We start from the raw sequence: 27,666 nt of genomic DNA on the forward strand, positions 1-27,666 counted from the left end.
GATTCGATCTCGGGTCTCCAGGATCGCACCCTGGGCTGCAGGCGGCGCTAAACCGCTGCGCCACCAGGGCTGCCCTTTTTTTTTTTTTTTTAAGATTTTATTTATTTATTCATGAGAGAGAGAGAGAGAGAGAGGCAGAGGGAGAAGCAGGCTCCATGCAGGGAGCTCGATGTGGGATTCGATACCAGGACTCCAGGATCATGCCCTGGGCCAAAGGCAGGTGCCAAACCACTGAACCACCCAGGGATCCCCACAAGCATCCTTTTCATAGTCTATTTAGAGGTATGTTTTTTGCATTTCTGTGCTTTTTGTTAGTAATTTTGCTGTCCAAAACTCCCCCCACGCATGGTGCAGAAGCACTGTCCAGAGTTCCTGAACACAAGAAGGCTGCAATGCACCTTCTGGAGAAAATGCATATGGGATTCATTTCTCTCAGAAATACACTTCAGTACTGCTGGTCATGACTTTGATAGTAACGAATCAATATTATGTTTTAAATGAGGTTTCTTTAACCAGAAATACACATAATACAAGGTTCTGTATTGATGAGTTGATGAGTTGATGAGGCGCACAGATGATAGTTCTGTATTTCCTTGCAGCAATGGTTCAGTGTTTATAATTCAGTGTTTGAAGCAACTTCATAGAACATAATTATTGTAAATAATAAGAATTGATTCTATAATGCAAGGACAGAAGAGAAGATTAGAATTAAATTTCATAAATTGCAAAGCAAAAAAATGGGCGGATTTAGTGCAGCAGAGAAACAAGTGAAGCAACACCATGGGACAGGCCCAGAAACAGAGCCAGAGAGTGTACATAGAGCTCCCAACAGGTGAACTAGTTGAAAGTGTATGTGAGAAGCCACGGGATCCCTATTTACTTACCCCCAACCCAGTACCTCAAGTCTTCCTAACCCAGGAAGGAAACCAGACATTTATCCTCTACAGTAGTTGATCCCAAATTGATTCTGGATTCTGAGCCACCACTCAGAGGATAAAAGTGACATCCTGAAATTGGGGAGTTAAAGGAAGGTCCACACGTTGAATGATAAGACCATTGGCTCTTTTTCCACCACTGAGCTCTGAGAACCTTTGCTACTAACCAGGCAGGAGACTGAAGGATGTCCCTCTGGAGATACTACCTGGGCCAAAGGAAAATACCGATACATATTGGGCAGGGGAGGGATGGATCGCCCAATGAAACAGCCCTCTCAGATCATCCTATAGTGAAGCCCACTGGCCAAACAGTTCTCCTCCCCTAAACACACACACACACACACACACACACACACACACACACACACACCTTCTAATCAACTTTTTTATGCCTTACTCTTTTTTTTAAGATTTTATTTTTTTATTTGACAGAGAGAGAGAGAGAAAGAGCACAAACAGGGGAGTGGCAAACGCAGGCTCCTCACTGAGAAGGGAGCCCCATGCAGGGCCCCATCCCAGGACCCTGAGATCATGACCTGAGCTGAAGTCAGATGCCTAACTGACTAAGCCACCCAGGCGCCCCACCTTACTCTCAAATATGAAGAGACAGCCAACAACTAGATACTTGAAGACAGTATCTAACATAAAAGAGAGAAAGAAAGAAAGAAAGAAAGAAAGAAAGAAAGAAAGAAAGAAAGAAAGAAAAGAAGGAAGGAAGGAAGGAAGGAAGGAAGGAAGGAAGAAAGAAAGAAAGAAAGAAAGAAAGACAACTCAGAGGAGACAAAAATGCTGGAACGTAAGAAAACTTCTAAAAAATATCATAGGGGTGTGTATAGAATCAAATAATGGTGGAATATTCGTGGAACAAGAATAGGAAGTTTTAAAAAACATGCAGAGAAATGAAAAGCAGAAACTAAGTTTTAATTTAAAAATTTGAGGGGGATCCCTGGGTGGCTCAGCCATTTAGTACCTGCCTTCGGCCCAGGGTGTGATCCTGGAGCCCTGGGATCGAGTCCCACATCAGCCTTCCTGCATGGAGCCTGCTTCTCCCTCTGCCTTTCTCTCTGTGTGTCTCTTTAAATAAATAAATAAAATCTTTAAAAAATAATAATAATTTTAAAATTTGAAATGTAAAATTGAGAAAATCTCCCAGAAAATAGAGCTGTAATACTAAGAGTATGAGAGATGAAGTAAAATTATGAGGAGACAGACAATTTTTGGATATCTAATATCCAAATTACAGGAGTTTCCAAAACATGACAGAGAAGCTGAAAAGGAGGAAATTAACATTGAGACAATTTTTGTTTAATTTCCTAGAACTGAAGGATATCTGTTTCCATAGGAGAGGGTCCTTCGTGGGACCAGCAAAATGGATTACAAAAAAAAAAAAAAAAAAAAAAAAAAAAAGATCTACGCCTATACTAAGACACATCAACATGATCAACATGAAATTTCCGAACATTGAGCAAAGAGGATTCTAAAAGCTTCCAGGAAAGAAAAAGAAACAACAAATCTCATACAAGGGATTAGGAATCAAAATGACACCTACTTTCTCAATAGCAATTCTGAGTGCCAAAAAACACTGGGACAATCTCTTCAAAATCCCTAGAGAAAATAATTTCCAGCTTCAAATTCTATGCTCAAACTATCAATCAAATTCAAGATGTTTCTCAAAATACTGATCCACCATGGATGCTTTCTCAGGAAACTACTAAAGGAGGGATCCACCAAAAAGAGGCTGTTCACAAGAAAGATAGAAACAGGATACATTGGTTTGTCTGCATAGAACCAATGACCAAGTAAAAACGGCTTAAGCAAAAGAGTTGATTCTTTCCTTATGTAACAAGAAATCTGAATATTGATCTAACCAAAAATTAAGATTAGGAGAATGAGTAAAGGGGAGGTTGGTGTGTATTTGGGGAGGGCACCAGATCCACATATTCCTTGTAGAAAATCAATACAGAATATCTACAATTGGAGCAAAATAGAAGAAATAGCAATATAAGCAAATTATAAATTCTAGAGGCACACAAGAAGACACAGCTAAAATATTATCTTAAGTATTCAGGGCAGCTCTGGTGGCTCAGCAGTTTAGCGCCGCCTTCAGCCCAGGGTGTGATCCTGGAGACCGAGAATGGAGTCCCGTGTCATGCTCCCTGCATGGAGCCTGCTTCTCCCTCTGCCTGTGTCTCTGCCTCTCTCTCTCTCTGTCTCTCTCTCTGTGTCTCTCATGGATAAATAAATAAAATCTTTTAAAAAAATAAGTATTTAACAGAAAAGAATTGGAGTAGGGAGGAATGGACAAAACAGTGCAATTTTTCATTATGAATTTGATTTTCTAAACCACGATAACTTTGATCAAACGTGTGTATGTATGTGTGCATGTATAGTGGTGATGGTGGTGGACTGGTAAGTGGAGGCCAAGCCAGGGATTTGGTGTCATGGAAACTGGTGATGCTCTGAAGCCCGAGGCATCATTAAGTGAGTCTGTCCGCAGAAGGCAGAACCCCAGCCATTAGGCAGAAGCTCAAAGATAGAATTTCTCTCCCTGGAGAGAAACAAGGTAGATCGAGGCAGGCCAGGTTCTCTAGGGACTGAGGACTGGTAGGTTTCCAAAGCAGGGAGTCAGGCACAGGAAACAATGTAATGTGGTGACTTGAGTATCAGAACTAGGACACCAGGTTGGAGCCTGTCTGGCAGCCAATGTGAGCAGATGCTGAGACCCAGAGTACTTGAGGCTCACTTTTTATCTCCTTGCCTGAGCTCAGAACCAGAATCAGGCTGAGCATGGCAGATGAGGGCAAAAAAGGAAGCAACACTAGAAACCTGTGTGGCCTGACAAACACTAAGTCAACACCAACTACTGGATCTGAGAGCTGCAGGTCTTTGTCTTCCTTTAACATGTCTGTTACTCCCCAACTGGGTGCCATACATAACTCCCACAAAACCTACCCCCAGGAGAAATTAAACTGCACTTCATCCATATAATGAACTAGTCTGCAGCCAATGAAACAAACGTTGCTGTTTCCTGGGAAAGCTTTTCTTTCTTGATACAGGTGCCATTTCCTACTTCCTCTTTCCCTCCTCTTCATGCCTGCAACATGCTCCCTGGAAATGGGCAGGGCATCTTGCAGCCCTGCAGCAACACGCATTTTAAGGATGGTAAGAAAGACGGCAGCCTGGGTGGCTCAGTGGTTTAGTGCCGCCTTCAGCCCAGGACGTGATCTTGAAGACCCAGGATCAAGTCCCACATCGGGCTCCCTGCATGGAGCCTGCTTCTCCCTCTGCCTATGTCTCTGCCTCTCTCTCTCTCTCTGTCTCTCATGAATAAATAAAATCTTCAAAAAAAGGGGGGGGGGGATCCCTGGGTGGCTCAGCAGTTTGGCGCCTGCCTTTGGCCCAGGGCGTGATCCTGGAGTCCCTGGGATTGAGTCCCACATCAGGCTTCTTGCATGAAGCCTGCTTCTCTCTCTGCCTGTGTCTCTGACTCTCTCTTTCTGTGTCTCTCATGAATAAATGAATAAAATCTTAAAAAAAATAAAAAATAAAAAAAAATTTTAAAAGGATGGTAAGAAAGATAGATAGATAGATACTCAATGAAGGCATCATTGAACCACCTAACCCAAAAATTCTTGATGCCTGAAATAAAATAACTAAACACATTCCTAACTGATGTGACTTCCCAATGTGATGGGAATGGATTTGACTGGAAACCACAACTTCCAGGCTTTTTTTTAATATTTCAGAAACTCAAAATTCACTCCTCTATAATCTACTAGGGGTAGAAAATGAGTTCAATATTCTTCCCCAGGACTCCTGTCTGGAGTAATTACCTCTCCACAAACAAAATCCACAAAACTCATCCTCAAATAAAATTGCCTGAGAGGACTGTGGAGAACTCAAAGTGTGTACACTTAATCACACATTGCCTTATCACATCCTAATTGGCATTATTTTTCTATCCCTATTGTACAGATGGGAAAACTGAGGGGTACACTTCCCCTAGGTCCAAACAATTCATTAGGATCATGAATTACAAAGCACACTTAACATCCTGAAAAGTTTGCTAAAAATTATTTTGAACATATCACATGAAGGACATTTATAACCAACTTAAAATTTTTTAGCCAACTTAAATGAATTGCTTGTTTTGAAAAGTCTGTAAGAAGTTTGTGTCATTTCACTAAAATGCAATTAAAGCAATTAAAAATATTTCCCAAATGCTTATGCGGACCACCACTGATACAAGCTGCTGCTATTCTGAAGGTGGTTGGAGAGTTCCCGCTGATTTCTCTACGTGGAAGAAACATATTGTTGACATCTTGTAAGAAAATAGTTATTCAGTACAGAAAACAAAACTCTGTTTGCCAAGCAGAATATTTTGCTGTGTTTGAGTTTCCTCTGGTCTAAATTTGCAAGTTTTGAACGTTGCTTTTCAAAGAATGTACACAAATGGCACTTGCTATGGCCTGCTTTATTCATTAAAACAAAATGAACAGCACTATGCAGTCTCTTTGAAAGGTAATTTGGGCTTTCTTATTTAATTAATCCATTACACTTAACCTTCCAGTATTTTACTCTCTGAAAATCCTGCAACCATTATTAACACTCTACAAATATGTTTTACATTATTAAATTTTAGAATTTAGTACCCATTAAAATTCTCAGCAGGAATATTGTTATTAAATGAGTTCATTAAACCTAACCACACTAATTAACAGTCAAGTGTTCAGGAATACTATATAGCACTGGGCCATATTCCATATTCATAACTCCTCAGCTAATTCTAGCTAATGAACATAAAAACTCTCAGAAAAAAAATTTTTTTAAAGCCCAGAAAGTTACCGAAACCACATGTATGTCTGCAGAAACGAGCGCCTCCAAGATAAATGTCCAGGCTTGTCAACAACTTGCTCCTCATCACATGTACTATCAGTAATTTTCAGGGAAGTGCACAACTAGTTCTAGCTCCTCCTTCCCTTATGCCTGTAATGACATGACTGGAAATACTGTGCATTTTTAGTTTGACAATTACTAGTCTTAGCTGACCACCACCCAGCATTTTTAGAGGGCTCCAACATAAAAAATCTTTAGCCTCTAGAACAAGAATGATCTTTCAACCATAAGGAAAAAAAAAACCAAACTGAATTCCAAGCAGAGGAATATCAACAGATTTTAATGCATAACTAATGGCTCCCATCCTGTGGGGTGGATGCAGTGATGCAGCACCAGACACCCTCTTTATGGGCTGAAGCTGTTACCAAAGTTACCTGCTGAAGGTTCATGATGGAGTCCCTTTCTGAGAATTGCCCTCTGTAAAAGGGGACTTCCTTACCCAAAGTTACACCCCTTCCCAAGAAACAGCCAATATCTAGTGACTGGTTGATAAGGATGTGCAAAGGCCTGGCCCTTTTCTTCAACTCTTGGATGTGCTGAAGTCCTATCTTACTTCCAGAGCTTTCCATAAGATCAGTTGAGACATCTTGTAAAAGTGTCACAGTTCAATTTCCCAATCTACCTAATCCCACTTCCTGGGATTCCCTCACAGGTGCTGACGACCCCAGAGTGCTTCCCAATAAGGCTTCTGCACCCAAATCCCCATCAGAGTCTGTTTCCTGGGAAACCAGACCTAGGACATCCCTACCTAAAGAACCCAAACTCGAAGAAGGATTTAAGAGGAACTCATCCGTATAGTTCAGCTTTCTGTTAAGAAAGAAAATTAATTCCAACCAAACTCAGTTGAACTTCCTAGATCAAGGGTCCAATTCTTCATAGTCCAAAAGATATTAAAACTTAGACTGCCCAATAGAAGAACTATCTTTGAAGCCCATAGGTTCACTTAACATAACAGATGATATCAGGATGAGTTGCTTTCGAGTTTAGCAAATAACCTAGACCTCTTGGTAGTTCTGTTGGGTCAGAACTTATTGTATCTCTAATCACACTATTCCTGAGTATCTCACTATCCAGCAGCTCTCTTTCACTAAGGCAAAGGGGGGGGAAAAAACCCTTTATGTACACTCTTTTGTGAGGGAGGGTGCTATGGACTGAATCGTGCCCCCTACCACCAAATTCATAAGTCAAAGCCCTAACCCCCAATGTATGGTGTCTAGAAATACGGTCTTTTGGAGGTAATCAAGGTTAAATGAGGTCATAACAGTGGGGCCTTAATCCAATAGGCCTTCTGAGAAGAGAGAGACATTTCTTTCTCTGCCATGTGAGGGCACACCAAGAAGGTGGCCATCTGCAAGCCAAGAAGGGAGCCCTCATCAAAAACCAGATCAGCTGGCACCTTGATCTTGGACTTGCTGGCCTCCAGAAATGTGAGTGAGCAAATTTCTATTGTTTGAGCTCCTCAGCCTATGGAGGAAGATCATTTTGTGAAGATCATTCAGGGGGTGAGGGGTACGTAATATAAGTGAACCACAGCACTGTGCTAGTCCTCACAAAGGAACCATTTGTTTTCCTTTGTAGCTCAGCTTCTCTCCTTTCTCTCAACTGCCTTTCTTCAGCTCCTTTTTTTCTTCCTCACCCACTGTCAGTACCCTTAACTCCAGAATGCTGCACATTTTTATTTTCTGGCCCTGGCTGGACCAGCTGGTGTTGTTCCTTTCAGGACTTCAGAGGCTGCTGAGCAGTGGCCTAAGACTTATTCAGAGAAATCCTGAGGAGCTCAATAGTAAGGAGCCCCTAGAATTTAGAGATAGGCAGCTTCTTATCTAAATTAGCAAACATATAAAAAATAAATTAATTAATTAACAAACATATAAACAGATGAATGAACAAAGAAACCAACACTGTAAATGAGGTTAGAAATCTACAGAAGTAATATATCCTGTGAGATAATCCTGTAGTTAGGGAAACACAAAAATCCAATCAAGGCCACATCCTTGTATACTCAGATATGAAAGGCAATCAGGGCAGATGCTGTGTCCTTCATGAATTTTGTTAACATGAATGAACTCAGCTGAGCCAGGTCACCTCTGACAGAATGATAAAATCTGGTTTCAGACTATAAGTTTCCATTAACAGTCTGAATAAAGCTCTTCCTGTTGGATTGTTGGTCTCCCTTGATTATCTTAGGGGACAATACTGGGGTGAGCTGGGGCCATATTAAAGAAGAGCCTTGGGACGCCTGGGTGGCTCAGCAGTTGAGCACCTGCCTTTGGTCCAGGGCATGATCCTGGGGACCTGGGATCGAGTCCAGCATTGGGCTCCCTGTGTGGAGCTTGCTTCTCCCTCTGCCTGTGTCTCTACCTCTGTGTGTGTGTGTGTGTGTGTGTGTGTGTCTCACGAATAAATAAATAAAATCTTTAAAAATAAATAAATAAAGAAGAGCCTTGAGAGGCACCTGGATTGAGGTGGTTGAGCGTCCGCCTGCAGCTCAGGTCGTGATCCCGGGGTCCCAGGATCAAGTTCTGCACCAGGCTCCCCACAGGAAGCCTGCTTCTCCCTCTGCCTATGTTTCTGCCTCTCTGTGTGTGTGACTCATGAATAAGTCCATAAAATCTTAAAAAAAAAAAAAAGAGTCTTGAATGCAAATTTAAGATGGGCCTTTATTCTGTATGCAATCAGGGCTCAGCTCTGCTAGGGTAGTGACATGATATGAGCATAACTGTATGACGAGAAGGTGACTCTGGAAGCATCTGAAGAAGAGGCTGAAAGCTAGTATGAGTAGACAGGAAGGACAGTAGGCGAGCTACTGTAGCTGCTCAAGAGAGGATGCGAAATGGTTTAGGGAATCAGAAGTGTGCCCATGGGGGGCGCTGCAAACAGAGAATCAACAACATGTCTTGGCAACTTTGTTGGCAGGAAGGCATGGGAAAGACAGGGCATGGGTCTGGTTGACTGCGTGTGGAAAAGAGAAGAGAGAAGAAGCTGGTACAGAGGTCAGACAACTTGCTCCATTTAGAGGGCAATTAGGACAGAAGAGGCTGCAGGTGAGGCACACTGCCAGGCAGCTGTAAATGAAGGGCATGGGCGCTGGACACAAGCTGGGTTACAGGCATAAGCTTCAGAGTTAAGGGTGCAGGATCAGTACTTGAAATTACGGAAATTAATATGAGTGGAACACGTGGAAAGCAGGAGAGGGACCAAGCCTGGGAAAACTAACGTGTGTGGTAGGAAGAGCAACAGCCCAAGGAGGATGAGGGAAAGGGAGAGGTCTCACAAGTGGCCATGGCCAATCTCACAGAGGAAGACATAGACATGGCCAACATGCACATGAGAAAATGCTCCGCATCACTTGCCATCAGGGAAATACAAATCAAAACCACAATGAGATGCCACCTCACACCAGTGAGAATGGGGAAAATTAACAAGGCAGGAAACCACAAATGTTGGAGAGGATGCAGAGAAAAGGGAACCCTCTCACACTGTTGGTGGGAATGTGAACTGGTGCAGCCACTCTGGAAAACTGTGTGGAGGTTCCTCAAAGAGTTAAAAATAGACCTACCCTACGACCCAGCAATTGCACTGTTGGGGATTTACCCCAAAGATACAGATGCAATGAAACGCCAGGACACCTGCACCCCGATGTTTCTAGCAGCAATGTCCACAATAGCCAAACTGTGGAAGGAGCCTCGGTGTCCATCGAAAGATGAATGGATAAAGAAGATGTGGTCTATGTATACAATGGAATATTCCTCAGCCATTAGAAATGACAAATACCCACCATTTGCTTCAACGTGGATGGAACTGGAGAGTATTATGCTGAGTGAAATAAGTCAATTGGAGAAGGACAAACATTATATGGTCTCATTCATTTGGGGAATATAAGTAATAGTGAAAGGAAATAGAAGGGAAGGGAGAAGAAATGGGTAGGAAATATCAGAAAGGGAGACAGAACATAAAGACTCCTAACTCTGGGAAACGAACTAGGGGTGGTGGAAGGGGAGGAGGGCGGGGGGTGGTGGTGAATGGGTGACGGGCACTGAGGGGGGCACTTGACGGGATGAGCACTGGGTGTTATTCTGTATGTTGGCAAATTGAACACCAATAAAAAATAAATTTATTATTAAAAAAAAAAGAAAAACAAGTGGCCATGGCCTCAGTGGAGTAGAAAGTGCAAGCATATGCTGCCAGAGGAAGAAAGGGGATGAGTCCGAGGTGGTGAACAGATGGGGAGAAGCAAGGAGGGCATTAAGATGGAGAGTCGAGAAGAGGTAAAGAGCAGCCTGAATGGTGGTAAGGCCCAACCACATCAGCTGCATGTGGTTTAGGCATTTACTAGGACCATGGTTATGAAGTACCACTAACAGAGTAGCTTCAACAATGGACATTTACTGCCTAACAGTTCCATGGGCCAGAAGTCGGAGATCAAGGTGTGGGCAGGACTGTGCTCTCCCTGAAGGCTCCAGGGAAGGGCCTGTTCCAGGCTCCTCTCCTCCCTGCCAGTACTTACTTCACTCACAGCAGTGTAACTCTTAACTGCACAAGGCAGTCTCCCCTGTTGGGTGTCTGTGTCAAATTTCCCCTTTTTAAAAGGACACCAGTCACACTGGATTACGTGCTCAGCCAATTCCAGTATGAGCTGCAATGACCCTATTTCCAAATAAGGTCACATTCTGACATACTGGGGGTAGGACTTCAACATATAAACTTGGGAGGTCTACAACTCAACTCATAACAGTGAATGAAGAGCTTTCTGAGGTACAAGGAAGCTAGGGGCAGAGGTGCTATTAGAAGCATCCAGGCACTGACTCAATTATTTCTACGCCAACAGCAACAGGCCGTGACAATGTGGCTTTCAAGGGGTACACCTGGAAGCAATAGCTTGGAAGTTAAGAATGTGGGCTCTAGTGCATGACTGGGTTTTCAGCTCAACTCTGCCACTTATTTATCATGTGGTCAGGGGGAAGCAAGTCACTAAAACTGACTTTTCCTCAATTTCCTATCTATAAAATATCTATTCCATAGGGTTATGAGAACTAAGCACATTAATAAAGAGCACACCTAACATTATTATTCTTACTTTATATATGAAGACACTGAGACTCATACAGTTTGACTAACTTACTGAAGATCATGCATCTAGTAATAATCTACAGAAACCAAAAGTTCATGCTCATAACAATTGTTTTATTTTTTCCCGTATTAGCTATTAATTTTACCACTAAGTTGATATTAGCATTTAAATAAAAATTATATAAGTAAAAAAGAAAACCTTTTCTTTTTCTTTGAGGATTTATTTATTTATTCATGAGAGACACACACAGAGAGAGGCAGAGACATAGGCAGAGGGAGGAACAGGCTCCCCCGGGGAACCTGATGCAGGACTCGATCCCAGGATCCCAGGATCACAACCTGAACTGAAGGCAGACACTCAACCACTGAGCCACCCAGGTGCCCCAGAAAAAATTTTCCTTAATTTACCAAGTTTTCCTCTGGGAAGGGTGGCAGAGAATAATTGGCTATAATATCAATTACAAGGAGATGGATCTTATTTAATGCAATCCCTATCAAAATAGCATTTTTAACAGAGCTAGAACTAACAATCCTAAAAATCTGTATAGAAGCACAAAGACCCCAAAGAGCCAAAGCAATCTTGTAAAAGGAAAGCAAAGCTGAAGGTGTCACAATTCTGGACTTCAAGCTATATTATGTAGTTATCAAGACAGTGTGGTACTGGCACAAAAACAGACACATAGATCAATGGAACAGAATAGAAAACCCAGAAATGGACCCACAACTATATGGTCAACTAATCTTCAACAAGCAGGAAATAATATCCAATGGATAAAGGCAGTCTCTTCAACAAAAGGCATTGGGAGAACTGGACAGCAACATGCAGAAGAATGAAACTGGACACTTACATAAGTTAATTCAAAATAGATTAAAGACCTAAAGGTGAGACAGGAAACCATCAAAATCCTAGAAGAGAACCAAAGGCAGCAGCCTCTTTGACCTGGCTGTAGCAACTTCTTACTAGACACAGCTCCGGAGGCAAGGGAAACAAAAAGCAAAAATGAACTATTGGGACTTCGTCAAGATGAAAACCTTCTGCACAGTGAAGGACACAATCAACAAAACTAAAAGGCAACCTTTGAAATGGGAGAAGATATTTGCAAATGACATATCTGATAAAGGGTTAATATCCAAAATATAAAAAGAACTTGTCAAACTCAACACCAAAAAAACAAATAATCCAGTAAAGAAATGGGCAGAAGACAAGAATAGACATTTTTCCAAAAAAGCCAACCTGATGACTAACAGACCCATGCAAAGATGCCCAGCTTCACTCATCACCAGGAAAATACAAATCAAAACCATGACGAGATACCACCTCACACCTATCTGAATGGCTAAAATGAACAACTCAAGAAACAATAGATGTTGGCAAGGATGCAGAAAAAGGAAAACACTCTTTCACTGTTGGTGGGAATGAAAACTGTTGCAGCCACTCTGGAAAACAATATAGAGGTTCCTTAAAAAGTTAAAAATAGAACTACCCTAAGACGTAGCAATTGCACTACTCGGTATTTACCCAAAGAATACAAAAATACTGATTTGAAGGGGCACATGCACCCCAATGTTTATAGCAGCACTATCGACAATAGCCAAATTATAGAAAGAGCCAAAATGTCCATTTACTGATGAATGGATAAAGAAGAGGTAGTGTGTATACACAATGAAACATTAGTCAGCCACAATGGAAATCTTGCCTTTTGCAATGACGTGGATGGTGTGTATTAGACTAAGCAAAATAAGACAGTCAGAGAAAGACAAATACCATATGATTTCACTCATATGTAGATTTTAAGAAATCAAACAGAGGAATACAAGGGAAGGAAAGAAAAAAAGAGAGAAGAAACAAACCATAAGAGACTCTTATGATAGAGAACAAACTGAGGGTTGTTGGAGGGGAGGTGGGGGAGGATCGACTAAATGGGTGATAGGCATTAAGGAGGGCACAACATTGTTGTGATGAGCACTGGGTGTGATATGCAAGTGATGAATCACTAAATTCTGCTACTGAAACCAATACTACCCTATACATTAATTAACTAGATTTTATTTTATTTATTTATTTATTTTTTTTTTATTTACTTATGATAGTCACAGAGAGAGGCAGAGACACAGGCAGAGGGAGAAGCAGGCTCCATGCACCGGGAGCCTGATATGGGATTCGATCCCGGGTCTCCAGGATCGCGCCCCGGGCCAAAGGCAGGCGCCAAACCGCTGCGCCACCCAGGGATCCCCATTAACTAGATTTTAAATAAAAACTTGAGGAAAAAAAGCAAAAAGGACCAAGAATACAGAAGCATTAAAAATGGAAATAAATAAATAAATAAAATGGAAATAAAATTTCCACATTCTCTTTTTCAAATATTAACAATACAGAGTTTGAACAGGAGAGAGAGTAATGAGATAAGAATGTCAAAACCTTATAAACCAGAGGTTAAGTCGGCTTCTATTTCTTCTTCCCTTCCCTCCCACTTTCTTCAGTATCTATGTTACTCCTGAGAATCCTAGATAATATTGAAAGAAGCATATACGGGGTAAGAGATTTCCAGCCTCTCTGTCAGCTTAATGCTTTAAAAATATTTTTCAAGCCTTCTTTAAAAGTTTATCTTTATTGCTGTCTACAATGACAAACATCCAGTGTTATGTTTACCCTTAGGAGTAAAACAGCTAAGACAATTTTATTTTGGTCCCAGTACTGTTTTCTTACAGAGGAAATAGGGAAAGACAAGCAGAAGCAAACAAAAAAGAGTCAAGCACACTAGCTTCTTGCAAACTAGGATTTCTCATCCGTGTGTCCCCTGGCTGCCCTCAGCACAGAGCCTCACATGGCCATGTGCTGAATAAACACTGGCTCAACTGACTGGGGCCCGAAAGGGAGAGGGGAAAATCCATTCTCTGTTATTATTCTTTTATCTTCTTTGTGTTCTGTGTCGTCCAGAAATAAAGGCAGGGAGGTAGGAAGTAGTCACACAGAATGACAATTACCTTAAGATTATGTAGGAGCACTGCCAAAAAAAAAAAAAAAAAAAAAAAGATCACGTAGGAGCATCACACTTCAAATCCTGAATTGATGGGGGTCATTGAATATTTGCATTTAACAAAAATCTGGGCAACAGATGATACACACATATACTCACATGTAGACATATACATACGCAACACTTGGAGATAAAACAGAAATAGTGCAGTGCTTAGAAGATATCTGTTTTTGCTCAAAATTCCCTGAGCCATACTTCGAAAAGCAACTCCCCAAGACGCCTCCACCCCCTTCTTGATTCTTTAGATGCTTTCACTACAAAGAGCTTCTTATCTCCTTTCCAGGTAATAGAGCTATTCCGGAACTCTAAGGAATTTTATTATTGATTAGGTGGCTCTTGGGTATAGAATGAATGGGTAAATATACTCTGTAAACTTTAGTGAGGGGGGGGCAAGAAGCACCCCAACATATGCTGCTGTCATGCTGAATGTCTGCTCCTTCAGTGTCTTGTGAGTTTCTCTTTGGAAACTATCCCATAGGTTGACAAATGCGTCCTAAAGTCAATCCTGAAGCTGTTGGCCATCATCAGTCTATAAAACCTAGTGACAGAGCAAGCAGAACTGTCAGGATCTGGGCAGGAAGTTAGTTTTCCTACGTGGAATGCACAAAATGAGACCTGATCCCTGTCCTAGGGCTCTGACAACTTATTTTGTGATCTTCAGCAAGAGATTTGTGTCTCTTGTCCCTCTGTTTCCTTATTTGCAAAGAAAAGAAAAAAGAAAAGAAAAGAAGAAAAAAAGAAAAGAAAAAAAGAAAAAAAAGAAAAGAAAAGAAAAGAAAAAAAGAAAAGAAGGAAGAAAGTATTTTCACTAGAAATTCTTAAGGTCCTTTCCACATCTATATCTTTGTGATTCTATATCTTTTTTAAAAAAATTAAATTTATTTATTCATGAGAGACACAGTGACAGAGGCAGAGACATAAGCAGAGGGAGAAGCAGGCTCCAGCAGGGATCCTGATGTGAGACTCAATCCCAGAATCCCAGGTTCACAGCCTGAGCCAAAGGCAGACCTTCAACCACTGAGCCACCCAGGTGCCCCTGTGATTCTATATCTGAAGAGATGTGTTCTTGGGGCCCCATCTGCCACATGATAAGGCCCAAGAGCTGAGTTAGATTAAGAATACCAGATATGGGGCAGATAAACCTGGTTTTAAATCCCAGTGACTCTTTCTTATAAGCAGTATGACTTTTGGAAAGAAACTTACATCCTTCTCTGAATATCATCTGTGAAATGGGGATGCACTTCACATTGTTATTGTAAAGATTAAATGTGGTAACTCCTAGAAAATTTACTCTTACTATCCTGGGATTATATTATGTCATAATGGTCTAAAGCAGAGTCATTCAACCATATTGGGCTCAAGTTTATGTACAAAATGACATTTAGATATAACTTAGAACATTCTAGAAAGGACCACATAAACAAATAATTTTCAAGTATCTTAACACTTTTCTCATCACTATTAAGCACTGTGGGGAAGCTCAAAAACTATGGTATGGTCTCATCTATTCAAGAAATTTTTACATTTGGTTGGGGAAATCACTAGAATATATATGACTGTTATAATATAAAAACATTACACTTTAGTTGATAGAGAAGGGCTAATATTATAATTCATTTCCTAAATCCTATAGGAGAGAAGACAGAAATCAAAATGCAGGGCTTGTCCAGGAAGGTGTTAAGAGCTTTCTCATATAGACTTCCCTAGCTGGGAGGTGACTCATGGCAGGGTGTAGGGATAGTGTCTTCTGAGACCACAGTTTCTGAAACTAAATAAATATCACAGATACAGGGATCCCTGGGTGGCGCAGCGGTTTGGCGCCTGCCTTTGGCCCAGGGCGCGATCCTGGAGACCCGGGATCGAATCCCACATCGGGCTCCCGGTGCATGGAGCCTGCTTCTCCCTCTGCCTGTGTCTCTGCCTCTCTCTCTCTCTCTCTCTCTCTCTGTGAGACTATCATAAATAAATAAAAATTAAAAAAAAAAATATCACAGATACAATCTTTAGGGGCCAAGGATCACTCTGGGTTGACATTCCACAATGCAGAGCCAAGATCTCAACTAAGGAAACAATTAAAAAAAAAAAAAAAAACAGGTTGAAAAAGAGATCAAATGGAAAAATGGGAACCAAACTTCAATTTGGAAAAGATGTAAAGAGCTCAGGTTACTGACCAGTTAGGCAGACCAGAGCCAGGGGATGGGAGTGCAAGACTGCTGGTGATGAACAGGCTCAAAGTAAGGTTTCAGTCAAGTCCTACACTTGACTATGAAGTCATGCTGAGTGTATTGAAAGTGGCTAAAAAGGGACAGATGGAGGCTTGTATGAGGTGATGAGACAGGAGCCTTGAAATAAGAGGAGGAGTTAGACAGGTAGATGTAGATAGCTTAGGAGAAAGAGCATCTGAATAAATCACAGAGAAGTACAGTTAATGAATATAGTAAAAAACAAACTTTTACTAATGAAACTTGCCCCAGGGGAGGTAGGGATGAATAATAATGTGGCAGATGCCCTCAGAAGGTCTCTCAGTTCCCTGGGCATCTCCCAACTGACAGGCCTAGGAAGCATAATCCAATGGTCAGTCACAAATTTTCTGCCAGAGACCCCTACCACTGATGAGAGATGGAGAAGCAAAATCCTAGGCTGGGGCCTCAGGTAATCACCCCATTCAATCTTCTCCAGCCTCAGTATCCATATTTGTAACATACAGACAATGACAATATGTATCCTGTAGGATTATTGCAAGGAACCAATGAAACAATGATGGATAGTGCTCAGCAAAAGGCTAGCACACAGTAGGTGCTTAACTATTGTTGGCCCTTATTAATATTAATGGTCACCTTATTACCTCTGGGCCTTTGCTACTGAGGCTGCCTTCACGCATCCCCCCCATCTTTCCTCACCCAGTTGCCGTGACAGCCCCCAGACTGGTCTATCTCTAGTTTGGCATTTCCTCTCAATGGAGCCTCCGGGTTCTTTATTTAACACAAATCTGGATATTTTGTTCCTCTGTTTCAGATTCCTAAATAGATGCCTGCTGCCCTTAGGAACAAGTATAGATTCCTCCGGAATCTCAAGCCCTTCAGCATCTGCTTCCTCCTGACTCTCTCAAATACTGTATTTTAACTATGTCTCCACAGCTCTCATCTCTGAGCCTTTGTATGTGTTGCCAACCCTGCCTAGATTGCCTTGTCCCCCCTTATATGCTTGCCTCTTTGTTTTGACCTTCCCTGGCTTCCCTCTTTGCCCCATATTCAGTCGGATTACAACATCTTGATCTCTTTTTTTACCATGGGCACTTCACACTCTGCAGTGTAGTTATTCATTTACTTATCTGTCTCCTCAACAGTGTTTCCATTGCAAGTATCACATATTTTTTGTCCTTGGAGTCTTGGCTTTTGAAGGTCCTCGATAGATGCTTGTTTAATGAGAAGAAGGAAAGAAGCAAGAAAGTAGGAAGGAAAGAGAGAGAAAGAGAAGTAAGGGTGGAGGAGAGAACCCTATCCTTTAAAAGAGCTGTAAGAAACTCATTTCCAGTCAATTTTTCAATAAGCAAATGAAGACAAGAGGAATAAGAGAGAACAGGAAAGAGAACGGAAAAGAAAGAAATGGGATTATATCAGAAGTTTGATAATGACAGATAATTACTCTGGTTGATAGTGAAAGACATTACCTGATTTTTCATATTGCTGCTGGAATCATGGTGTGACAGGGACAAGAAATGTTATGCATGAGAGTTCACAACTTCTTCCTCTTCTTTCTACCTCCATCCCCACTGTGGATTTGCAGATTGGGTTAATAGGGCAGATGAATAGCCAACAAAGACAAATGGGGAATTAGAAAAACAAAACAAAACAAGTTCTCTCTGCAGTGAAGAAGAGAGAGCAGTATAGAACAGGTGTTGGTAAACATTTTTTATAAAGAGACAGGTAGTAAATATTGTATTTTCTCGGTTCACAAGGGTCTCCGTCACTAATTCTTTATTTTTTTGTACACTTTAAAAATATAAAAACCGGGCAGCCCCTGTGGCTCAGCAGTTTAGCACTGCCTTCAGCCCAGGGCATGATCCTGGAGACCCGGGATGGAGTCCCACATTGGGCTCCCTGCATGGAACCTGATTCTCCCTCCACCTGTGTCTCTGTGTCTCTGTGTCTCTGTCTCTCTCTCTCTCTGTCTCTCTCTCTGTCTCTCATGAATAAATAAATAAAATCTTTAAGAAATAAAATAAAAATATAAAAACTATTCTTAGTTTGAGGACTACACAAAAATAGGTTATAGGACAAATTTGCCTGGCAAGCCATAGTTTGCTCATCCCTGGTAAGTGGAGGAAGGGAAAACAAAAGAGCCTGAAGGCCTGGAAAGGGTGTCAGCTGAAAGTTGAAAGCAAGAGATGAGAAGAGATTCCGGAGAGCTACAAGGAAAATGATAAAGAGATATTAGAATTATTAAAACTATAGTTGTACGTTGTGCATTGGGTGTCCTTTGCTATTCTTCAAGAATGACTGGATTGACTTTCTTTGAAGCAAGCAAAAAAGAAGCAAGACTGAGTCGTGTGGACACCACATCTACTTGGCCAACAACTGTATAGTCCACATCCAGACCATACAACTCTGAAGACAATCAAGGGAAGGGTGGGGTAGCCGTTGTCCTTGAGGAAATCAGGGAAGGATGGGGCTTGGTCCTCAAGCCAATGTCTGGTTTCATTACTGGGACTTAAAGGACATCTGTCTCCTTCTTTGGGTGCTACTAACTCCTGGCTCTGTTAGTTATGCTAATGGAAAAGGCTTCTATCATTCATCAGTTATTATAGCTCTTTTAGTGGCTCATTTTGTATTATAATTCTCTGTATTGAAGTCCTCGAATCAGTTTCTAGGCCAACTAACCCAATGATAAGAACAATGGTAATGTAAAGTAAGCTTTATGCTGAGTGAAGTAAGTCAATCGGAGGACAATCATTATATGGTTTCATTAATACAGGGAATATAAGAAATAGTGAAAGGGATTATAGAGGAAAGGAGAGAAAATGAGTGGGAAATATCAGAGGGTGACAGAACATGAGAGACTCCTAACTCTGGGAAATGAACAAGCGGTAGTGGAAAGGGAGGTGGGGGGGATGAGGTAGGTGACTGGGTGCCAGGCACTGAGGGGGGCACTTGATGGGATGAGCACTGGGTGTTATATGTTGGCAAATCGAACTCCAATATATATATATATATATATATATATATATATATATATATATATATATATAAAATAAAAAAAATAAAGTGAGCTTTACATTGCTTTGTGTCACTTATCCCCATAATAACCCTAGGAAGGAAGTACTACTGTGGATAAAAAAACTGAGGTTCAAAGAATTTAAGTAATTTATCCAAGGTCAGAGCTAGTAAAGGGCAGAGGTGTATGCTTAATGTAACACAATACAGTCTCCTAATCTGAATGATCACAAATCTGTATCTCAGATACAGCCCAGGCACTTAAACTCTCTCTACCTCAGAATATGGTCCCGAGTCTAATTTTCCATCCCCGCTTTCCAGGAATGCTGGAGCAGCCTTCCTTGTGTAAGTCCTACATTGGTTTCAGGTACCAAATCTAGGGAGTCTTGGGAACCTGACATTCCTATGATTTGTAGTAACTGGACCAGGGCTCCCTGCATCCGCCTTTCCTCAGGTCTGATTAAACCTCTCTCCCTAAGGGTTTGCAGGTATCTAGGTACATTACGGCCCCACTTTGATTTTTCTACAGCTGAATTTATGGCCAGAAAAGATCTTAGAAATATCTAGTCCAGTCACCTCTTTTGACAGATGAGGAAGACCACATGTACAACATGAATACATTTTGACATTCTCTTATACATGGCTCATCTCCCAAGGAATTTTTTTTAAGATATTTTTTAACTGGAGACACTATTAAATTGGCTAGAATTCATATAAACACATCCTCCCCACATTCTCTCTCTCCGGATCAGCTTTCTCAGAGATGGAAGATGCAACTTCTGAGACTGTTCAACACACGGGGCCTCTGTGCTTGTGCCAAAAGTCCAGCAGTGTCTGGAACTGCCATGGGGCAGCCCACTAAGGGAAAGCGTTTTGAGACAGACCGCCAGCTGCCTCTCATTCCGGGGGAATCTTTGGAAGAGAGCCAGCAAATAGTTGTGGCTTTGTGGACCTTCTTCAGGAGTCTTGTGGGGCTGGAATCTGGCCATTATTTGGTGAGAGATGGCAGGGCCTGGAAAAGGGGAATAGGAGGAGGAAGAAGGAAAATGAGACTTATGTAGAACAATGCACTTGAATTGTGAAGGTCACTGCCACCATAAAATAAGGAGCACACACTACATCTCACAACAGGACAGGATGACATCCCATTTCTGTCATTCACCTCCTCTCAGTTTCCAAATGTTTTTAATTATGCCAAGAAGGATAGCCCTTTTTTGAGAGATGGAGCATCCGGGGCAGGATGGGGGGATTGTTCCATCAGTGGATTCAGTCTCACATCTCCTTTCTTCTTGGTGTGTAACTTTTGAAGGAAGAGCACATGTGGAAAAGCTATGAATCTGGTAAGGACACATAACTCATGAAAATATCATAGTTCCAGACACAACTGGCTTCACATAAGAAAAATCTTTCCAGGGTAAACATTTTGTTTAAGTATTAATCTTAAGTAAAGCAAGACACAAGAATAGAGTCCCCATAACAAAGAAAGGCAGCAAAGTCCTCAAGTAAGAGAATTAACATATCCTTCCTCAGACTGACAAACCCTACTGACAGAATGAGGGCCTTAGGTCCATGACCCCTAAGGTCTTTTATTTTTCAGATTTGATTCAGTGCCTTCAGCTATAGGGCATACAGACCCCAGCTTTTTTTTTTTTTTTTTTTTTTTTTATTCATGAGAGACACAGAGAGAGAGAGGCAGAGACATAGGCAGAGGGAGAAGCAGACTTCCTGCGGGGAGTCTGATGCAGTACTGGATCCCAGAGCCCCAGGATCATGACCTGAGCAGAAGGCAGATGCTCACCACTGAACCACCCAGGTGCCCCCAGACCCCAGCATTTAACAAGATTTTGCGTGCTTATTGATAGAAATAAATCTCCTGTTTTTGCATATTAAGGAGTTCTCAATATTTTTTCCTGGCATTATAAATTTGTCACCTTAAGAAAATCAGAACCAGGGCACCTGGTATAAATATATATAGCATGTCACATATATATGGCATGTAACAGATAAAAGTTAACACTGTCCAGTGCTTCTTTTTTTCTTTTTTTTTTAGTCCATTGCTTTAATTTACCATAAATGTTCACCTACTCATCAGTGCCCAATCTCTAACAGTCATCAGGAAAATCCTACAGAGGGCCAGCTCATTTACTTACTGGGAATAATACAGCACAGTTTGTTCACTAATCAATTGTGTAATCACTCTCAGGTCAGGGAGGATACTTAACAAAAAAACAGTTTGATATCTCTCAGTACCAGGGATTTAAGTGAGAGAAAAACAGCTAATTGTAAAAGTTACAGAACAGAACCTATAAGGAAAGCTAAAAGAAACAAGTTACTTAACCAGGAAAAGACACAGCTGAAGAATGTTCTAATAAAGGTCTTCCTGCATGTGTGAAAAGCAGAAAAGGTGGTTGAGGAAAGGAAGAACAAGAGTAAAATAAGACTGATACATATAGTGATGTCAGGGATTCAACACTGTAACTGGGAACTGAGAAAGAGTTGTCTCCTTCCTTCCTCCCCTCCCCTCCCGTTTCTCTCTCCCTCCCCTCTCCTTGTCCTCCTCCCCTCCTCCCCTCTTCTCTCCCTCCCACACTCCCTCCTTTTTTCCCCTCCTCCTCTTCTCCTTCCTCCCCCCTTCCTTCCACAGAGTGCACCAGGTATGTACTCTCAACAAAACACTAGCCGGTACTGCCTCCGCAGTGGCCAGTCACCCATTTTCTCCTGATGGTTTCTATGGACTTTTATCTAAAGACAAAGGGACAAATAAGGAGTTATCTTACCTAAGATTCTTATCTTTTGAGGGAAGCAGAGCAGGGGAAAGTGAAACCGGAAAAGAGCAGTATTGAAACTGGGAAGAGTCACTGAGTAGGCTCTGAGGGGAAACTGCCCCTGGGTTACAGGTATGAAGCCATAGGGCAGGCTACATGTGGGTCTGGGAGAGGAAAGAAGACAAAAATAGACCACGAGTTTACATCTTTGGTCACATGTGTCTAAACTGATCCTAGCAGTATCAACAAATCACAACAAATAAATGATGATATTAAAATATAGGTATTGCCTGATTAGAAACTTTTTAAAATTTATACTCCTGCAGGGAGGGAAAAAAAAAAAGAACACCTTTGTTTTGATGGGGAGCCCTGGGTGGTCTCACATGTAGGTGGAGAATACAGCTGCATTTGGAGCACTATTTATTCTATTACAAAAAAGTTTACTTTTTCCTTTACAAAAGGAACACATGCTCATTATGTACAATTTGAGGAATGCATTGCCAATATTTTAGTGAATTTAAGATATGATTTGACGGACATTAGAAGGGTCTCTCCCCGTATATACCCTCTCCCAAGTCTCCCCCAAGAATGAAATTCTTTCATTAGACTCTTTCTTTGACTTAAAGTAAAAGTTCAGAATTAAAATCAAATATTGGGTTGGGAAGAAATACCATTAAATGTTACCTTGTTATCAATACCTTACCTTGAATTAGTTTATTAATTTAAGCCTGGAAAACGACCTCTAGGAACTTGACAGGCCACAGAGGCTTAGGCTGCTGAAGGGTCTCTGGGAGGAAGGAAGGAGCTGCATGCTGCCATGGGCTCAGCTGTGGCCTGCCCTGCTGAGGACCCAGTGGCTCTAGACAGCAAATATAATGAACAGTGTTTGACTGACATGGTGCTTCCAAACCCAGCAGCATCATGAACAGAGCTGCCTGTGAACCATAGGAGATAAAGCACTTTGGCTAGGACCATTTGCTTATCAGACCCTTAGGGGACTGAGCACACTTCTGAAGCCACTTAACAGATGTTCTCACAGCACACACTACATTAAGAAATGCTTGTGAGGTAGTTCAGAATTTCCATAAGGCTCTCTAAAGAGGATTTTGGAATTCTTTTCATAAGCATTTTGAAACACATTCCTCTTAAACTGACTCTTCCAAAGTATGTACGTACACACATGCCTGAGGAAATGCAGCCTCAAGAGGGAGCATTTCTGCAATGCACCGTCATCATCTTTGGTCTACAGAACACAAATTCCTCAAGTCCTTTTAGACGTACCTTTCTATTCTGGAAAAGGGCAGGTAGTCTTCCTTCTTATTGTCAAAATGTATTAACAGAAGGGCCTGGTAGGTTCTGACTCATCCTTCCTGAGGACAGCATTTCCCCTCCTTTGGCTTCTCCTCCTCCATTCTCTCTCTGACCCACATCCTCTCTGCTTGTTTTATTCTCATGCATATTTCCTTGTCCACCAACTGTGTATTCTCCTTTCCTACCTATGACGTAGGCCAGCACATGCCACCACAGTTTAGCCCCTTTAAGTGCCACTCAAGAAGCTAAATAAGAATTCCTGGAATCCCTGGGTGACTCAGCCATTTAGTGCCTGCCTTCAGCCCAGGGCGTGATCCTGGAGACCCAGGACTGAGTCCTGCGTTGGGCTCCCTGCATGTAGCCTGTTTCTCCCTCTGCTTGTGTCTCTGCCTCTCTCTGTCTCTCATGAATAAATAAATAAAATCTTAAAAAAAAAAAAAAAAAGAATTCCTACCTAGTGGCATTCTTCTGACCACACCTGATGATGCCCTCTCACCTCTACTTCAAACCCCTGAGATGAAACCAAACTGTCTGGGAGCGCTTCAAGTGGAGTGTGGGGTGGGGTTGGGGGTGTCTGTGGAGAGATTAGAAAGAGGGAATGTACCTTTATTATAATAACAACAGTGAACACTTATGAAGCACTTAGTGTGTTCCAAACCCTGCTCTCCATGCTTGACATTTATGTGAAGCTCCATAATTAAATATTACTTTTTCGGCAGCATACTTCAAAGCAGAAAAGAGATTAGGCTCCATGTCCAAACCCTATCGTTTATAATGACCTGCATGAAGTAATTTAGAGGAGAACCTCTTCCCAACCATTGACATGTTACTATGTATGCAAATAAATATATACAGATATATATATATATAAAGATATATAGATCACAAAATATTAAAAGAAAATGGCTAAAGGTAGAGAAAAATAATACTAAGAAAAATGTGTTAAATACTTGACTGAAGTTGTATTTCTTTATATGTAGACCCTCTGGGTGGGGGGGCTTCCTTCTCTCTGTACTATAACAAAAGGCCTTAAAGTAAAACAAGAGATTCTTCAGGAAGAGATGAAAAAAGAGTAATAATTCAACAACTAGCTTTTTATTTATTTATTTTTTAAAGATTTTATTTATTTATTCATGAGAGACATAGAGGCATACAGGCAGAGGGAGAAGCAGGCTCCACGCAGGAAGCCCGACGTGGGACTTGATCCCGGGACTCCAGGATCACACCCTGGGCGGAAGGCAGGGGCCAAACCGTTGAGCCACCCAGGGATCCCCAACAATTAGCTTTTTAAATTCAATTTATAATTTATCCAGAACATTTATTTATACTATCTTACTGGTCACCATTACAACCCTATGAGGCAGATACCACTTACATAATGCTCACTTCACAGATTAAGAAAATTGAGGTTTGTAACTGTCAGACTACACACCAAGTATTTCAGTTTTCTACTGCTGTGTAGCAATCTACTCCAAAATTTACTGGCTTAAAAAAACAATTTATAATTATTCATGGCTCTGCAGGTCAACCAGGTTGGTTGGGTAGTTCTTCTGGTCCACAAAGCATCAACTGGGAGGTTGGCTGAGGCTGGAACAACCGAGATGGACTCACTCTCATGGTCAGCCATGGGCAAGGCACCTCAGTTCTCCTCCACTTGGTCTTTCATCCTCCAAGACTTCTCTTCTCATGATCTCTTTAGTAGGATAGCCCAGATTTCTTTCTTTATATAGTAGGACTTCCAGAAGGACAAAAATCGAAACTGCCAGGTCCCTTAAGGCTAGGTTTGGAAGTCACACAGAATTACTGCCACTGGCTTCCACCAGTCAAAGCAAGTCACGGTCAACCAGATTCAAGGGGAAGGAAATAGATTCAGTCTGGTTGATGGAGAAGCCACACACATGCACAGGAATGGGAAGAACTGTGGGCAGCTATCCTTGCAGATAACCTACCACACTATGAGGAGCATAGCTGGGACTTAGGAAGATCAGTAAGAATGCCATTACATTCAAGTCTGGGGTTATGCTTTCATCACAGACACATACACAGGTGCAGGGCCATAGTTCCCCACCTGCTCTCAGGTGGCACTGGCATCATTGCAACTATGCCCTAATGAATCATTTGTTTGGAAGGCAGAGACGAAACAGGACCCATACATAACTGTTTGTTGATTTGACTTTATCTGCCTGATGCTAATGTTCTCAGAAAGGGCTTTGAGAGCAAGGTGTGAGGTGACAAATGACTGGCTGAGCAATGGTTACTTGATGATGAATGTTAATGGCAAAGAGCCACTTGACAGCAGAAATCCTGGGAAGAAGGTTGTCTAGATGACTAATGCACAGCCTTATTGAATTTTTCAGCTTGAAAGCACATTTTAGCAATCACCTCTAACAAATCCTCTCCTTTGACAGACACATTGTCACAGGTGGGATTCTTTTAGACATGACACTCTTTTTTAAAAAAAAAGATTTTAGGGGATCCCTGGGTGGTGCAGCGGTTTGGCGCCTGCCTTTGGCCCAGGGTGCGATCCTGGAGACCTGGGATCAAATCCCACGTCAGGCTCCCGGTGCATGGAGCCTGCTTCTCCCTCTGCCTATGTCTCTGCACCTCTCTCTCTGTGTGTGACTATCATAAAAAAAAAAAAAAAAAAGATTTTATTTATTTATCCATCACACACACACACACACACACAGAGGCAGAGACACAGGCATGAGAAGCAGGCTCCATGCAGGGAACCTGATGCAGGACTCGATCTGGGGACTCCAGGATCATGCCCTGAGCCAAAGGCAGGCGCTAAACTGCTAAGCCACCCAGGGATCCCCTAGGCATGACACTCTTGCGATGCCAACTCACCTAACATACCCACTCATTCTGGTCCCAGCTGATCCCAGCTGCCTTCCAGGTGTTTAATGTGTCTCCACAGTTAAACTGGACAGGACAACAGGAAGAAAGTCATAGAAGAGAAAGTCTATGGGCTGGGGGTGGTGCTGGGACTAATTTAAGAATTATTAAAGTAATGAATACGAAATGAATATTTTTAAAGAACCTCCTAAAAATCTGTTCCTATTCCTCCTTACTTAAAAAGGATGGCTTAAATAAATAAATAAAATAAAATAAAAAGGATGGCTTTGTTTTTGCTTTCCTATAATTCAGTAGATTCTGCAGAAGAATCTGAGGCTCGAAGCAGATGGATGGTTGTGGTTTCCTTGATAAAGTGTCACTCTGCTAGTTGAATATCAGTTATAATAAAACCCTAAGGAAGACTAATTGAACAAAACATTTTAAATTATTTTAACTATGTAAATGACTTCAAAGAAAGAAGCATCAACAAAAATTATATGGAGAGCATATAAATTCAAAAAGATGCTCCTACATCATCCTCATTAACTGGAAGTACTGAAGTTTGCTCTATGAGAAGGACAAACATGCTATTATGCAGAATATACTAAAAATATTAATCTGAGATTAATAATATGCACCTGCGCATGTAGATTCATACACTAAATAGTATCAAGCAAACAATAACTGACTGAAATGAATTACACCTTGAGGATGTACACATACACATGCTCAGAGGTGTCACCTCATCCTCTGCCATCTGTCCATGGTCTCCAGAGTAAAATCCAAACTCTTTCCTAAACACACCCCGTCTTTCATGCCCCCTACCTCCCAACTTTTGCCTCCTCTCTCTACGCTGCCACAGCTCCAGTCCTACTGGACTTCTTGCACGCACACACACATACACACACACACACACACCCAGCACTGCAATCCCACTCTCATTCTTTATCCTGTATTTGGAAAAGCCTTCCTCGTGCCCAGCACTCAGCTCAGCTGATGCTGCATGCCAGTGGCTCCAGCCTGCAAGGGCACCTGCCCTCCTGCATAGCTTTCCTTACCTGCATGTCCACCCTTCCCTGGACTGAGGCTCCTCAAGGACAGAGGTGGCATCTTTTATTTTGCCTTCTCACCACCACTGCCACCCTCCACCCACACATGGTAAGGATTCAATAAATATTATTTAGCAAATAAGGTCAGGGGTCTGCTATAATTAATATAATTTACATGATAGGCACTCAGAATAAATTTCCACACATAATCCTCACAGCAGCCCTCTGAGGTGGAAAGTACAGGTCTCCAAGTTACTTAGAGTTCGATATAGTTTGAATTTTAGAAGGGCAATGTGTTGTAATGGGAAGTGTGCATAATACCCCCAGAGAGATTTGGGTGGCACTGATAATCATACACCTGTAATCAACAACCAGAGGCACCTGGGGAATCAGCGGTTGAGCGGCTGCCTTCTGCTCAGGGCATGATCCCAGGTCCTGGGATCCAGTCCCACATGGGGCTCTACGTCTGCGGGGAGCCTACGTCTCCCTCTGCCTGTGTCTCTGCCTCTCTCTGTGTATCTCTCATGAATAAATGAATAAAATCTTTTTTT

At 41.7% G+C, this 27,666-nt stretch overlaps 2 long non-coding RNA genes across 2 annotated transcripts in view; both read right to left on the bottom strand.

Annotated features, from left to right (window-relative positions):
• Positions 1-27,666, bottom strand: part of LOC144312534 (uncharacterized) — a 181,740-nt gene that overhangs the window by 93,436 nt on the left and 60,638 nt on the right. The window lies entirely within an intron of this gene.
• Positions 19,775-23,805, bottom strand: LOC144312535 (uncharacterized). The gene is made up of 4 exons (XR_013378038.1): positions 23,683-23,805; positions 22,621-22,776; positions 21,930-22,081; positions 19,775-20,164 (listed from the first exon to the last, which is right to left on the bottom strand). It is a non-coding gene; the product is annotated as an uncharacterized LOC144312535 (long non-coding RNA).

This window comes from Canis aureus, chromosome 4, assembly GCF_053574225.1.
Source record: "Canis aureus isolate CA01 chromosome 4, VMU_Caureus_v.1.0, whole genome shotgun sequence".
NCBI lineage: Eukaryota > Metazoa > Chordata > Mammalia > Carnivora > Canidae > Canis > Canis aureus.